Consider the following 12764-nt stretch of genomic DNA (forward strand, 5'->3'; position numbering starts at 1 on the left):
AGCATTTTGTTTTGTTCAATTCTCCTCTTTAGCATTATCAGTTTTATGAAATTTCCTCTCAGTTAGCTCAGTTATGTTATTCACGCATACTCATCTTAACCAGTTCTTACCTAAGTCATTCTGCTAACTGTGGGCTTTAGATTTACATTAAGTAATTTTCTGTCAGTGATCTGTTTAGAACATGGGCACAACTATTATATAAATAGCTATGATATCTGTATAATCCATTTGAACAAATTTCATCACAATACTTACTTTGGAATATCTGACCAGTGCTTCTAAGCTACTTAAGTATCCTACGTTCTTTAAAGTTTGAGGGCACTTTTTTTCCATGATGACTTCTATCTACCAGCCTTGCAGTATGAAAGGGTCAAATTGTTTGCTTGAAAGAAAATGCTTCCCATAATACCATACTATTGCCTTTTAACTCTTCCCTGCCTTAAGTCTCTATTAGTTGAATCCTGTGTTGTATTTTCTGTTACATTGCCTAAAGTTTGTGTCAGGCTAAATGGTCAGTGGTTCATCACACTTGTATAATTGCAATGTTTTCTAGATATATACTCTGGATGACTCTTTGAAAAAGTATAACAGGACTGTTCATTTAAAAATATTTGTCCCTAATAGATATTTCCCAATATCCTTTCACTTATTTTTTCTTTTCATGACAAAAATGTTAATCATAATTTTTCCAGATTAGATATAATAAATATAGAATGGATATTATACAGAATAGATAAATTAATTAATTATTTTGACAGTTATGCCTTACTACTTCCAGTAGCGCTTCATAAGATGTGGTCAGTAAAAGCAGCAAAAGGAACAGTAATAGTCCCTTATTTCTGGTGTAATCTAAGATTACCACAGAACCACAATGCTTCCCTCCTATCAGATCAATTTTACTCATTTTAAACCTTATTCTTTACAGGGGTTGTTATATGAGTTCCTCTTTTTTCCCTAGTATATACTAGTTTATTTTGATTGGTCTAATTGTTAAATTTTTACTTCATTTCCCCTTGTGTCAAAGACAAACTCATGGTCAAATGTGAATTCTTTTATGATTTCTTTTTTTCTATGGCAAAACAACATATTCCTAGAAACTGTCCAGTTTATATTAACACAGCCTTCTGTTTATATGTCCTTTCCAATCAATTTTCCTCATAATTTTCCTCAGGTTTAGAAGATAGGTTTCTGAAGCAGCATCATTAGCTGCTTTTTATCTTTCATTTGCCATAGGCAATTATCAACTTTATCTTTCTTTGCCACAAAAAAATCTTATCTGGTTGATACTTTAAATTAGATGCAATATCTTTTGTAATAGGAATTTATTATCTATATTGCTCTGCAACTTTTAATAACATTCTACTACTACTGCATGACATTTTCATACATATCCCCAAACCTGAAATTTCCCATTAAAAAATACAATTATTTTTTCCACATATTATGGAAAGTTACCTAAGGACTAAACCATCCTCTGCTATGGTTTGATTCAGTAGTCTTTAACAGATACCTCCAGGCCTTTACTTAATGTATGTAACTCAATCTTCAGGGCCAGACTACTCAGTAAAATGTACATTACAGAAAGAGGGATATCAATATGAACATTCACTGAAGGGGAGGTTTTTCGACCTCTTTCCAGTTCAAAGGAGAAATCCATTATGGTTTTAATTCCCTGCACCATATACAGTCAAAATTCACAAGGGCGTTAAATGCAATAAAACTCTTATTGAAGTAGTAGACTGTGCACTGCATATGAGCAACCTGAAAGGCTAATGGGGTCACCATCCCCTTTAGTAGCCGTGTCATCAACAAACTTAACAAAAATGAACCTCAGTTCTTTAAAGGATGTAACAAATACAAAAGCTTTCCCCTGGCAAATAATAAATAACCACTTGTAGAAGAACCTGCCCGTCCAATAAGGGCTCACAAATGGAGTGGTGGCAAAGAAAATTCTTGTTAAACCAAACAGCTAAGTAAAGAACCCTCAACACAACATATATGCCCTTCAGCAAAGAAGCTCATGGAATTGAATACATTTTTGCACACTTTATTTGAAACTTGCATGCATTGAGAAAGGGAAAACTTAACCCTTTTTTGTCCCTGTAGCTTTTTGTCCCTTCTAGCTTTTAAAAGGTAAACTATAGCATTTTTATTAAACTTAATTATAATATCACAATATTCAGTTATTGATGTGAATAGTCAATACACAGAGATTACACCATCCTAGCTATGACTGAGAATTCATCCCTAAACTATGTAATTTTATAAACTAGCTGGTTTTGTTAGTATAGTTTGAGGATTTGCTATGACAGTAAGGTTAATTAATCAATTATTAAATTACACACTTATGAAAAAGAAGTATTAACACCTGGAATGTCAGCTGGAGTGGCAAAGGAACATGGAACATTTGGAAATTTTGAAGTTCATAGCATATTAATCCAAAATGGTATTTGGATCTCCTTTTTATATCTGTAAATATAAATACTTACTCTATTGTTTATTTCTGGAAATAAAGAAAAAACAAAACACAAAAAAACCCACAGAGCAGCATCAGTCCTCCTGAAATAATTACTAAAGATCCAATTGCCTTTTTTGCCATCTCAAAGATTCTGAGGTAAGTTCAAAGCACATGAACAGAGTTAGTGCCTGCTTAAGGTCTTAAGACAGTGTTTTGCTTAAGATCATGAATAAAGTACACTGTTATGACTCATGCTGCACCCCTCACATTGGTTAAAAAGGCTCTTCATGTGCTTGGCTTTACTTCCCATGAAACATGGCATGTGAATGAAGAGATTATTGACATGAAAGTGAAGAAAGGTTTGTAAGCAAAATTAAAATATGCTGCAGATCTGAACAACACTAACACTTTTTACAAATTACTGCCACTAGTTTTCAGGATCAGGTCTGACCCTTAGAGCAATCATTCTTATATGAATAGTGAAGAAAAACTGCCAACTCCCAGGCCTTCTAGAAGTCAGTTCATACTATAGTGTCCATACAAACATGAAAGGAAATCACATCCATATTTCCGAGGATTATTTTAATGCACAGAAATGTATGAATCCCATAGCTGTCAAATAACTGATTCCTCAAATACAAAAAGCATTACTAGATGCTCTGATTTGCTTCTGGTTTGCAGACAAAATGTAATTTATTTAACTTCTCTTGCTGTAATATTTCTGAGTAAGCTTTAGCTACTGCGATAATTGTTGCTGGAGTTTTTTGCTTTTTTGGGGGGTTAGTTGGTTTCCTTTTTAATTCTCCTTGTTCCTGGTTATATTGCTCCCCCACAGTCCTGACATAACAAGTACAAGCTCTGCAGCAAACACTATGATAGATTTTATTCAGTGGTCTGATGCTGCCTCTCTCCCTTTCACAAGCAGCAAGGGTAAATCTTGTCTCAGCACTGTGAAAACAGAATTTCAAGACTTATTGCAGAGGTGTTAGTATTTAAATTTACATAAGCTCTGGTATATACCTGAAATGCATTTTAATCTGCCCGAGGAACAGATTTTGTCCTGGGAAGTTCATCGTTGTTTCTAATTGTCAGCAACTGCTACACTTTGCTTGCCTGCAGCTATCCAATTAACATATCACCACTGCACAAAATACTGTAATATGCTCGATCTCTTAATAAGTCTCACACTCCACTTCTATCCAACAATATCGCCCCAATTGGATTTTGAACATATTAGCAAATGTTAGTGAAGAACAGACAGACAGACGTATTCCATCAGATAATACAGCCTTCAACCACCATTCCCTATTGCTGTGCAAAGTTCTGTGGAGATACTCCTAGTTGTTTAGAATATCCAGAGAAACAGAGAGACACAGAGAGAGAGAGAGAGAGAGGCACAGAGAAAGAGAGAGAGAGAAAAGGAAAGCTCAACTGCAGAAGTGGAAAACATGTAACTTGTGCCCTGAGATATTGCTATGGTAACATTTAAACAATGAACAGAAAGCTCTGCAGGATTCTGCTCTCGCTTCCTTGGATACCAAATGTAAATCCTGTTTCTCTTTTATTGTGTGCATGCACAAGCGTCTGATTTTTGCCTTTTCCGCTAACAGATAGCAAAGTATCCAGGCCCCCTACCAGGAACTACGCATTAATTCACTTCCATGTATTGCAGCTTGTGAATATGCAATTAAAACACACCACTAGCATACTCATCTCCCCTCTTGTTTCCCCATTTCTACCTCTTAGGAGAAAAAAAATGACTGTGATAGTACAGGTACCTTTTTTTTTTCCTCTGAATTGCATCATTAAATAAACCACTCTAACATGTCACAAGCTAATCCCCAAGTCTTCTGCCATTACAGGAAATAGAGGCAGGACCCTTTCCAATGGCAACTCCTTGTCCAATCTACTAGACTCAAGCATGCTGCATGGCTGCCTTCCAGACAAGCATGGCTCCGGCTGGGTGGGCTGAAGGAGGCTTGTTTTCCATAGAGCAGCTGGCAATGGGATAAAAGGCCCCTGATAATAGTATCTTGAAGTCCAGTCAGCTTGACCACTCTAGAAGTTACTTAGTGGGTGCTAATTGCATGTCTCCGGGGTAATTCTCATCCCAGAATGAAAACAACACTAACTCCAGCACCCTTCCTTCTCTCCTCGTTCCCTCACTAGCCATCACAGACAAAGACATATCTCCAAACCAACACTCTGGCAAGACCAAGATGGAAGCTCTTGCACACTGCTGCTGTGCAAAGTGCAGTTCTTCAGTGAATATACTGCAACTTGGATAGCCTGGCTTGTGAGTTTCCACCAAGCTCTCTCAAAATGTGCTAAAATCCTGTCCCAAGCCCCATTCAAAACCTTCCTGCCACATACTGCAACAGCAAGAATCTTCATGCCAAATGGGAGACAGCTTTTTAGGTCACAGGCAAATAATTTTAAAGCCTATATATAGGAAGCCATAGCAACACCTCTGGAATCCCTTTGTTTTTCACCAGTCCCACACTTGCTTGTATTGGCTCACATCTACAGCCTTTTTTTCTTGGGTCTCACCTAATCTTAAAGTCCATTTTTCACTTGTCAATGGTATCAGGCTAGGAGATATTGTGACACAAAATTTGCCACTCCAGCAAACTGAACCTGCTTCAATTCCAGATCAGAGCAAATCATACCTGATATGAGAAAGGACACAGAGTAGCCACCCCCTTGCACTAACTTACAGTTTGCCAAGAATACCTGAAGTTTACATATGTGATCTTTGACCTGGAGAACAATTAGAACAAACAGAGCAGGACCCTCCAATATAGCTTTATCTTTCTTTCTGTACAAGAATTTAAAGCCTAAATACACACATAATCTTTCCCGGTACAGTGTCAAAATCCCAGCTGCCTGTGGTCACTACCAGAAAGGTCCATGGTTTGCAGAGGAGACAGCCCGCAGGACCAGCATGTACTACTGAGTGATACATCTGTGCTCAAACACGTGTGAGGGAAGTAGCAGAGACAGCCAGCTCTTGTCCCTGCTTGAGAACTACTGCTCCTCATTTAGGTGGATACTTGGATTTATGTTTTTGGCTGTATATTTTATGATCAGCCCTTTGGGCTCTGGATAAGCCCCAGCAAAAATCCTGAGAAATGTTATACTCATTCCCACTTGACATTGAATGAGTTAAAATCTGAATTGTTCCATGTATCTTTTGGCTAGTGTATTAAGTGAATGATTCACTGAAGTGTGAAGCTGTTGCCTCTTTGGAAGCAGACATGCATCCCTAGCTTTTTAATGCTGACAAGGTTTGCCTATTTCAGCCCAAACTGGTGACTAAATTTTCCCAGTGCTTTCTTATCATATCAAGAAAATAATTCTGCCTAGTTACTCAACAAAATGAATGGGGTACCTATGTCAGCTTTCTATTGTCAAAAACTGGAGTTGCGCTATCAAATTTTCTGTTTATGTGTTCACTTGACAGCAATCCAGGGAAAAGCTTGGAAATGCCTTTTCCTTAGCCAGCTTCTTTTTCCTTCAGTAATTACTGAGCAGCAGCTTAACATAAATTTAGCTGTTCTATTACTGCAACTGCTGATGTAAGTATAGCCCACAATAGGGCACAGACTTGTAATGATACATGAAGGAATGGACAAGAGAGTCTTGCATTCATTTTCAGATGCTAAAAAACTTATTACCCATTTAGTGTCCCACCAGGAAACATGCGCCCAGAGAAATAAATGAGGCTAAAACACTTCATACTAAAGGGATTTAGCTATACTGAAAAAGATGAGAGTAATTGGAGCTGGAAGGAACAATTTTTGCTGTGCCTGTTTCCTTCTTTTTCTGAACACTACAGTACAAAGGGTCTGATTTGTTCATATGTCCAAACAAAAACTCCAAGAGATTTCCTTATGAGCAGAATTGAACTGTAAATCTTAATCTTTTTCAAGTAGCCAACATTTGAGAGGCATGACCTCCAAACAGAAGCACATGGCACACCTTTGAGAGGCAGAAGTTCTCATTTCCACTATGCCAAAAGATTCAGGACATTTACATGAAGTAACAGTAGTGATGTAAGTGAATAGAGAAAGGCTGGGGAGGAAAGGAGGAGGCTAATATTAATTTGTGCATTTATCCAGGGAAGTTAGAGCTCTGGTTTGGTTGTTTAATGCAGGAAGCTTGTGAAGCGAGAAATGCTGCCAGAAAAAAAAAAAAAGCGCTAAAATCTGGCTCTACCATCACTTCTTCCACTCCTGCCTTCTCTCCCCTTCTCCAGAATATTGTAGCTAGAGAAAAGCAAAATGAGTGGCAAAGGTAGTTCTGCACCCTGCCTGCCAAAAAAAAAAAAAAAAAATCCATTTCTGTTCAATGGCTCATTTAATTAGCTCTTTCTCCCTTTCATTCTCCACCAGTTTTGGCCTAATACTTTCAGCTGGAGCCTTTACTTGTGAAGGCCAAGGTTGAAGAGGACAGAGGTGAGGGAGGATAGAAGGGGAAGAAAGGTAAAGAAAAGTCCCTACCCACAGATTACGCAGTCATGCCAGGAGAGGGGACGGAAGTATCACTTCCCCACAGGAAAACATGGATCTCTATTTTAAACACCATGTTATCCTCCCTTTATTCCACACCCCCACACTACATTTCTCCAGGAAGGGAGATATTTACTGGCCTGTTACACATCATTGCTAATCTGTGAACCCCACCATCTACCAGCCACTTTTTAACTATTTTCATTATCAGCCCAGTAACAAAAATCTTCTAACACCTCAATGTCCTCTCACTGCTTTACAATCAGTCTCCTTCAACTGCCATGAGAGTCCTAGGGGACCCGAAGGATTCACCAAAAAATCACAAAGAATTTCCTAAGAGATCTGGAGGGCACAAGTGTCTAAAACAGCAGTTTCCAAAACTCCCCTTTAATAGAAGAATGTCCTCTCTCTGCCTGTTACTGTCCTTTCTTAGCAATGGAGAGTAAAATGTGCCATTTCTCTCAGAGCTGTCTCCTCAAAATCCATTAAAAGCCCCTGTCCTACACCCCCCCCCACTCCTGACAAAAGCCATCCTTCACCACCCTGCTTGATTATAAAATTTTCCTGTTAATACACCATATTGATCTGCAATATTAGACAGGGTACCAGCATTTTAAATAAAACCTTCAACTATTTCAAACAATTACTAAATAAATAGCCCCCCTCTGTGCATCCAATTCTATGCAACTTGCATCCGCTTGTAGAGACTTGGCAATCAGGCAGCACCCCCCATTCACTGCAAGAGCTTTCTCAAAAGATTTCTTTGCTAGTGAACACTTACACATGCTATAAGGACACACTGGCAGGTGCCTGCAACATCCTACAAAGGCTTGAATTTTACTAACAGGAATCTGAGCTACTGTGAGAATTCAGTTCTATCCTCGTTCCTTCCTTTCTCTCTTCCAAACCACCCCCCTCCAGCCATTATCAAAATACAGTCAGGTTCTTTATTCAGGTGGGAGAAAAGACCGAGAAAAGAGGAATAAGGATGAAAGAGGAGAGGCAATGGAGCATATTTCCTTTTCCAAAAAATAATAAAAAGGAAAGTGTACTCACTGTATCCTCAAAGACTATCCAGCTGGAAATCCGAGTGATTATGAAAAACCCGGGTGGGGGGAGGGGTTAGAAAACTATTTCATTTCAGCAATGAAACCAAAACTAAAAACAAGAAAGAAAATAAAAATAAAGGATATCCAATTGCAATTTCCCAGAAATTTTAGTCCACACAGGTGCCAATCCAACCCAACACTGCTGAACTCTCCCCCTCTGGCAATTTTACTTTCTTCTTCTCTGTCCTTTTTTTCTGTGGCTTTCAACTTTTCTGCTTAAAATTGCCGTAGTGGTAATGTTGATGTTTGCCTTCACTGGAGAATAGTGGTTTCAAATAACAGAAAAAAAAAAAAATCCTTGCAGAGGAGGAATGGTCCTTCTCCTTTCTGAAACTTTTCATTCCACTGTGGATCCTTTGCTTAGTTTCCTTTTTCTAAGGTTTTCTGCCTGTCTGGCTCCACTGCTCCCCATTGCTCTTTATTTGTTTTTTTCTCTGGAGAGCAGAAGGGGCTGTATTTCTTTTTAAGCAATCCTCCATCTGTATTCTTTTAATGTAATTTTGTTGTGACACTTAAGATCCAGGTCTTGCCAGGCAATTTTCTTTTTCCCCCTTCTTTGCTGCACTATTAATTATCCAATCCATGTGTCTCCACATTAGAATGGGGATTCCCATTCTTCTTTTTCTCTATTCCCCCACACTCCTTTAAAAAAAAAAAAAAATCTCCTTTTGTATTTAAATTTTTATTTCTCTCTGCCAAAACAATAAACTTTTAGTCTCTCTCCCCCCTCTCCAAAGATCTGATTAGATTTCCAATCACAACCCAGTGCGCAATTGGATTTTTGATTTCGGCAAGAAGCCAGCAATCCACAGCATCAGCACCCTCTCCTTGTTTCAAACTCCACGATATATCCTTTTGCCTATCCTCCAACTCCTCTGCATTTTCATAATTTCACATTAAATTATATGAAGGAGAGAGGGAGTAGAGAAAAATTCAAGGTTCCCACCAGCTGTCAAGAAGAAATCCATCATCTCGTTATTTTTTAAACACTTGGGACGGGTGTTTTTAGCGCCCACTCTCGCCTTTGCCCCCCCCCCCCCCCCCTTCTCAAAATCCTTCTGATGTTAAAACTCCCCCGATGGGGCACAAAGACGCTCGGGAAGACGTGATTCGTCCTCTTAGCTGTAAATTTCAGAAGCACCCTTTGCTTTTCATTTCAGCTTCCTCTCCATCTTTTGTCCAGCAGCTATACAGATCCAGCAGCACTGAGACGGATAAACTTCTATTTCTTCTTTGAGGAGAGAGAGGGAAGGAGAGACAGGAAGGATAAAAGCTCTCCCATCTCAACCTCCCTTTTCCTCCTTTTCTCTGTTTCAATGCAGATCTGATCTCATTTCCAAGCTCAGCCTGGTGTATTTCAGATGTATAAGTTGGATTTCCCTTCTGCACAGCAGTGAGTTAGTCTCCCATCTTCTTCCACACGCCAGTTATCTTTCCCCTTTTCTTCCTTCCTTCCTGCCTCCCTCCCTTCCAAGATGACACAGTCCCAGGAGCGCAGCCGCTTCTTTCAGCTTTTCGTTTCATCCCTGATATGCATAGCCCTTCGCACAGTCGAAACGCTTCCCCCTCCTATTAGCTTCAGCTTGAATTCTCCCCGTGTGTGCACGTACGTACGCATGTATGTATATATCCAGTTCCTGACAGCTGCTGTTGTTGCTGCGAGTAGCTCCGCTTTTCAGTCGCTCTGGCTTTCAGTTACTCCCCTCCTTTCAGTGGCACCCTAGGATTTGCAAATGTCCCAGGGCCAGCCTCTCTGGCTACACTCCTCCTTCTCCCCCTCTGTTCTCTCCTCTTTCTCTCTCTCTCTCTTTTTTTTTTTTTTTTTTGGTTTTGGGTTTTTTTTTTGTTTGTTTTCCCCCACCTCTTCTTCGCCCCCTGCCCCCCTCCCTCCCCCCCTTCTTTTCTCTGCTTGGGATCAGTAAAATACAATTACCCAATTACCTCCCATCATCTTAGCACTGATTGGTCAATTGCATTAACACTTGATGTCAGGGAAAAGGGCTGGGAGCTGCTCTGGTGTGGCATTGCTGCCACCTGCTTGACAGTTTGGGAACAAACTTAGGGTTACCTTAAGAAATCTCCAAGTCAGAAAACAGTAATTGAAAAACAAGGGATCATCTTAAAGAAAGGAATGTCAAAACTCATTTTCTTAAAAGCCTGCCTGATTCTGACAGTTCAGCCAGCATTCACAGGTACCAGCCTAGCCTCTGAGGCAGAGGAAATGACAGCAAAATGAAATGAGGTATAAAGTCTTAGCAAAAGAAGTACAGAGCAAGCAGTATTCACAGGTATCAACTCCAGCCACAACTGCAGAGGCGTGACAATAATATGAAACAAGGTATAAAATTACCTCTGCAAAAAATATAGCAATGTAAATAATTTGCATGGAAAGACAATCTATTTTCTAATTACAGAAATAAGTATGTGTTCAAAACTTGTATACACATATTAATTACCTAAAACTCCATTTTAGCAGTTGTTCCAGGGCAAAAGGCCTTTGAAGTGCTTCAAGATTTCAGTGAGTTTAAGTCATGGCTCCAGTGACCTCTTAAGTGACAGCAACACAAGAGTACAATGTCTAGGCTCATCTATCAAATCTGACACAGTTAGATTAGAATGACGTCTGACCAGCATTTTAGAGTTTTCTAAACTGGTTCTGTAATTTGGGCTACTGAAGTGCTGCCATGTTCACTATGTACTTATCTACTTATGTTAGATGTACTTATTTATGTTACCTAAAATGCTCAGAATTGGGCTTGTGTCTTGGTTTTTTTCAGGGATCAAAATTCAATAAAAATTTTACAGAAAACTTTGCATGTATAAGGTCAGATATGTTATCCACTTCATGGAAACAGAATATAGATGATGTATGTGCTGGCATTTGTCTCTCTCAAAATCAGAAATAAATTATTTATAGATCTAACTCCTCCGCACAAGCCCCAAAAAGAGAATGACAGGTGCTTTCATGGTAATTATAGCAAACTTTAAATATTAAGCAATAACTCTGAGTTATTCCATGCATATAATAATATAACTAGCTCTTTGTTCGGTCCTCTCTCAAACAGTCAAGTTATGTTTGGTATGCTTACTTAGGCTTCAGCTTCAGTGTGAAACTGGCATCTTGAAAATAAAACAATTTTTTTAAATTATATGTCATATTAGAAGTTTTTTCCAGAATTACAAAATCCATAAGCTAGCTGAGTTCAGTCAAGTAACACTTACTGAATCATTAACACTGACTTTCAGATTTATCCTACTGACTCAAGAAGCTTGCTGGTGAGAAAGTTCTACCAGATACAAGTTAAGCAACTGGAACCAGGCACTAAATCACTATTATATTATTTAGCATCTAATCTTACTATCACTGAAATCAATGGCAAACACAAATTACCTAAAATGGGTGAAAGGCTGAGTGTGTAGTAATAATTAATAACCCAAAACTATCAGTCTTTCAGGAATGCTAAAAAAGTCTTTGGGAATTTTTGGAGACGGCTGCGAGTGTGATAGGAGAGGAAGTTGCTGACAAGTAACAATCTTTTTCTCAGTTGGTGAGCTTATTTTATTCCTGTCTTATTCATTGATGCTGCTGGTGTATTTTGGGCCTACAAACGTCTTATGAGAGTCTTTTTCTTCTTACTACTCAAAATCCAAAAAGCCACAAACTTGTTCCTTTTCCCAGAAGAATAAAAACATCACTGCCTAATATGTTTTCTCTACTGTTTGTTTAAAAATTTTCCTGCTAATATTAAAGAGCCTGTGAGTGAAAATGAAGGTTTCTGTAACCAAATTAAACAAATATATGGGCATCAGGTACAGAAGACACAACTTTTGGGCATCTAAGAAAAGCATCTGCAATAGCTACAGTATCCCTGTTGATACAAAATAATATTTTACTTTCAGTAGAAATGTGTACATTTTCTAATTTTGATATTATTCAAACGACATCAAAATACATGTTTTTAACAGATAACAGTACTTAAATAGACAATAATATATTTGCTAGCATAGATCTGACTAAATACAAATCCAGTATCAAGACTGAAAAATATGCTCTAAGCTATGATATGATCTTCTATCTTAAAGTTTGTTATTTTTAATACATCGATTAGGCTTTATCACCTAATAAACACAGGAGATAACATGATTAGCTCCTTAGAAAATAAATTTAAAGTCACCTAATTTGTGATATTTATAAGATGACATGTCATGCTACATGAAAAAATAAATGTCCTTATACTAAAGAAAAAAAAAAAAATTGCATTATCTGTTTTACAAGCATGCATGCTACCTATGTGTGAAACCTACTTAAAACAAATATTCTGGTATTATCATAATAACTCATTCATTAATCAAACATTAAAAGACTATCCTTAACTCTGGAGAGACTTGTGTTATGTTTTTCCTGCAGTACATTATATGTTGTTGCCTCCAAACAATATTGTTTGTATATTGTCCTAAATCTCTTATTTTGCAGATTTTCCAGCCAACAATATCAACTCCTTACATATCAGTTCACAAAAGTCATCCAACATGGTGAGCTGATACTCAAAAGCGCCATGGAAAACATTGGATCGTAGACACGATGCAATGTTTTACAAGCCCTGACAAGGTGAGACAGAAGAAATATCCTAGGGCATTCTGTTCAGTTCCTAAACTAGGGAATTACTATTCTTCATGCTCACTGCC

The 12764-nt window shown here is 38.2% G+C and overlaps 1 protein-coding gene across 14 annotated transcripts in view; it reads right to left on the minus strand.

The window, feature by feature from the left end:
• Window positions 1-12764, minus strand: part of LRRC4C (leucine rich repeat containing 4C) — a 487665-nt gene that overhangs the window by 86768 nt on the left and 388133 nt on the right. For 2 of the 14 annotated variants that reach the window (XM_064657795.1, XM_064657794.1), the window contains exon 1: window positions 8026-9865. The exons of the other annotated variants lie outside the window; for them this stretch is intronic. The gene's annotated coding sequence lies outside the window, so the exon portion shown is untranslated. Of the gene's footprint in view, window positions 1-8025; window positions 9866-12764 lie in introns of those variants that run through there. 14 annotated transcript variants of the gene reach the window in all.

The sequence above is a fragment of the Pseudopipra pipra genome, chromosome 6, assembly GCF_036250125.1.
Source record: "Pseudopipra pipra isolate bDixPip1 chromosome 6, bDixPip1.hap1, whole genome shotgun sequence".
Taxonomy (NCBI): domain Eukaryota; kingdom Metazoa; phylum Chordata; class Aves; order Passeriformes; family Pipridae; genus Pseudopipra; species Pseudopipra pipra.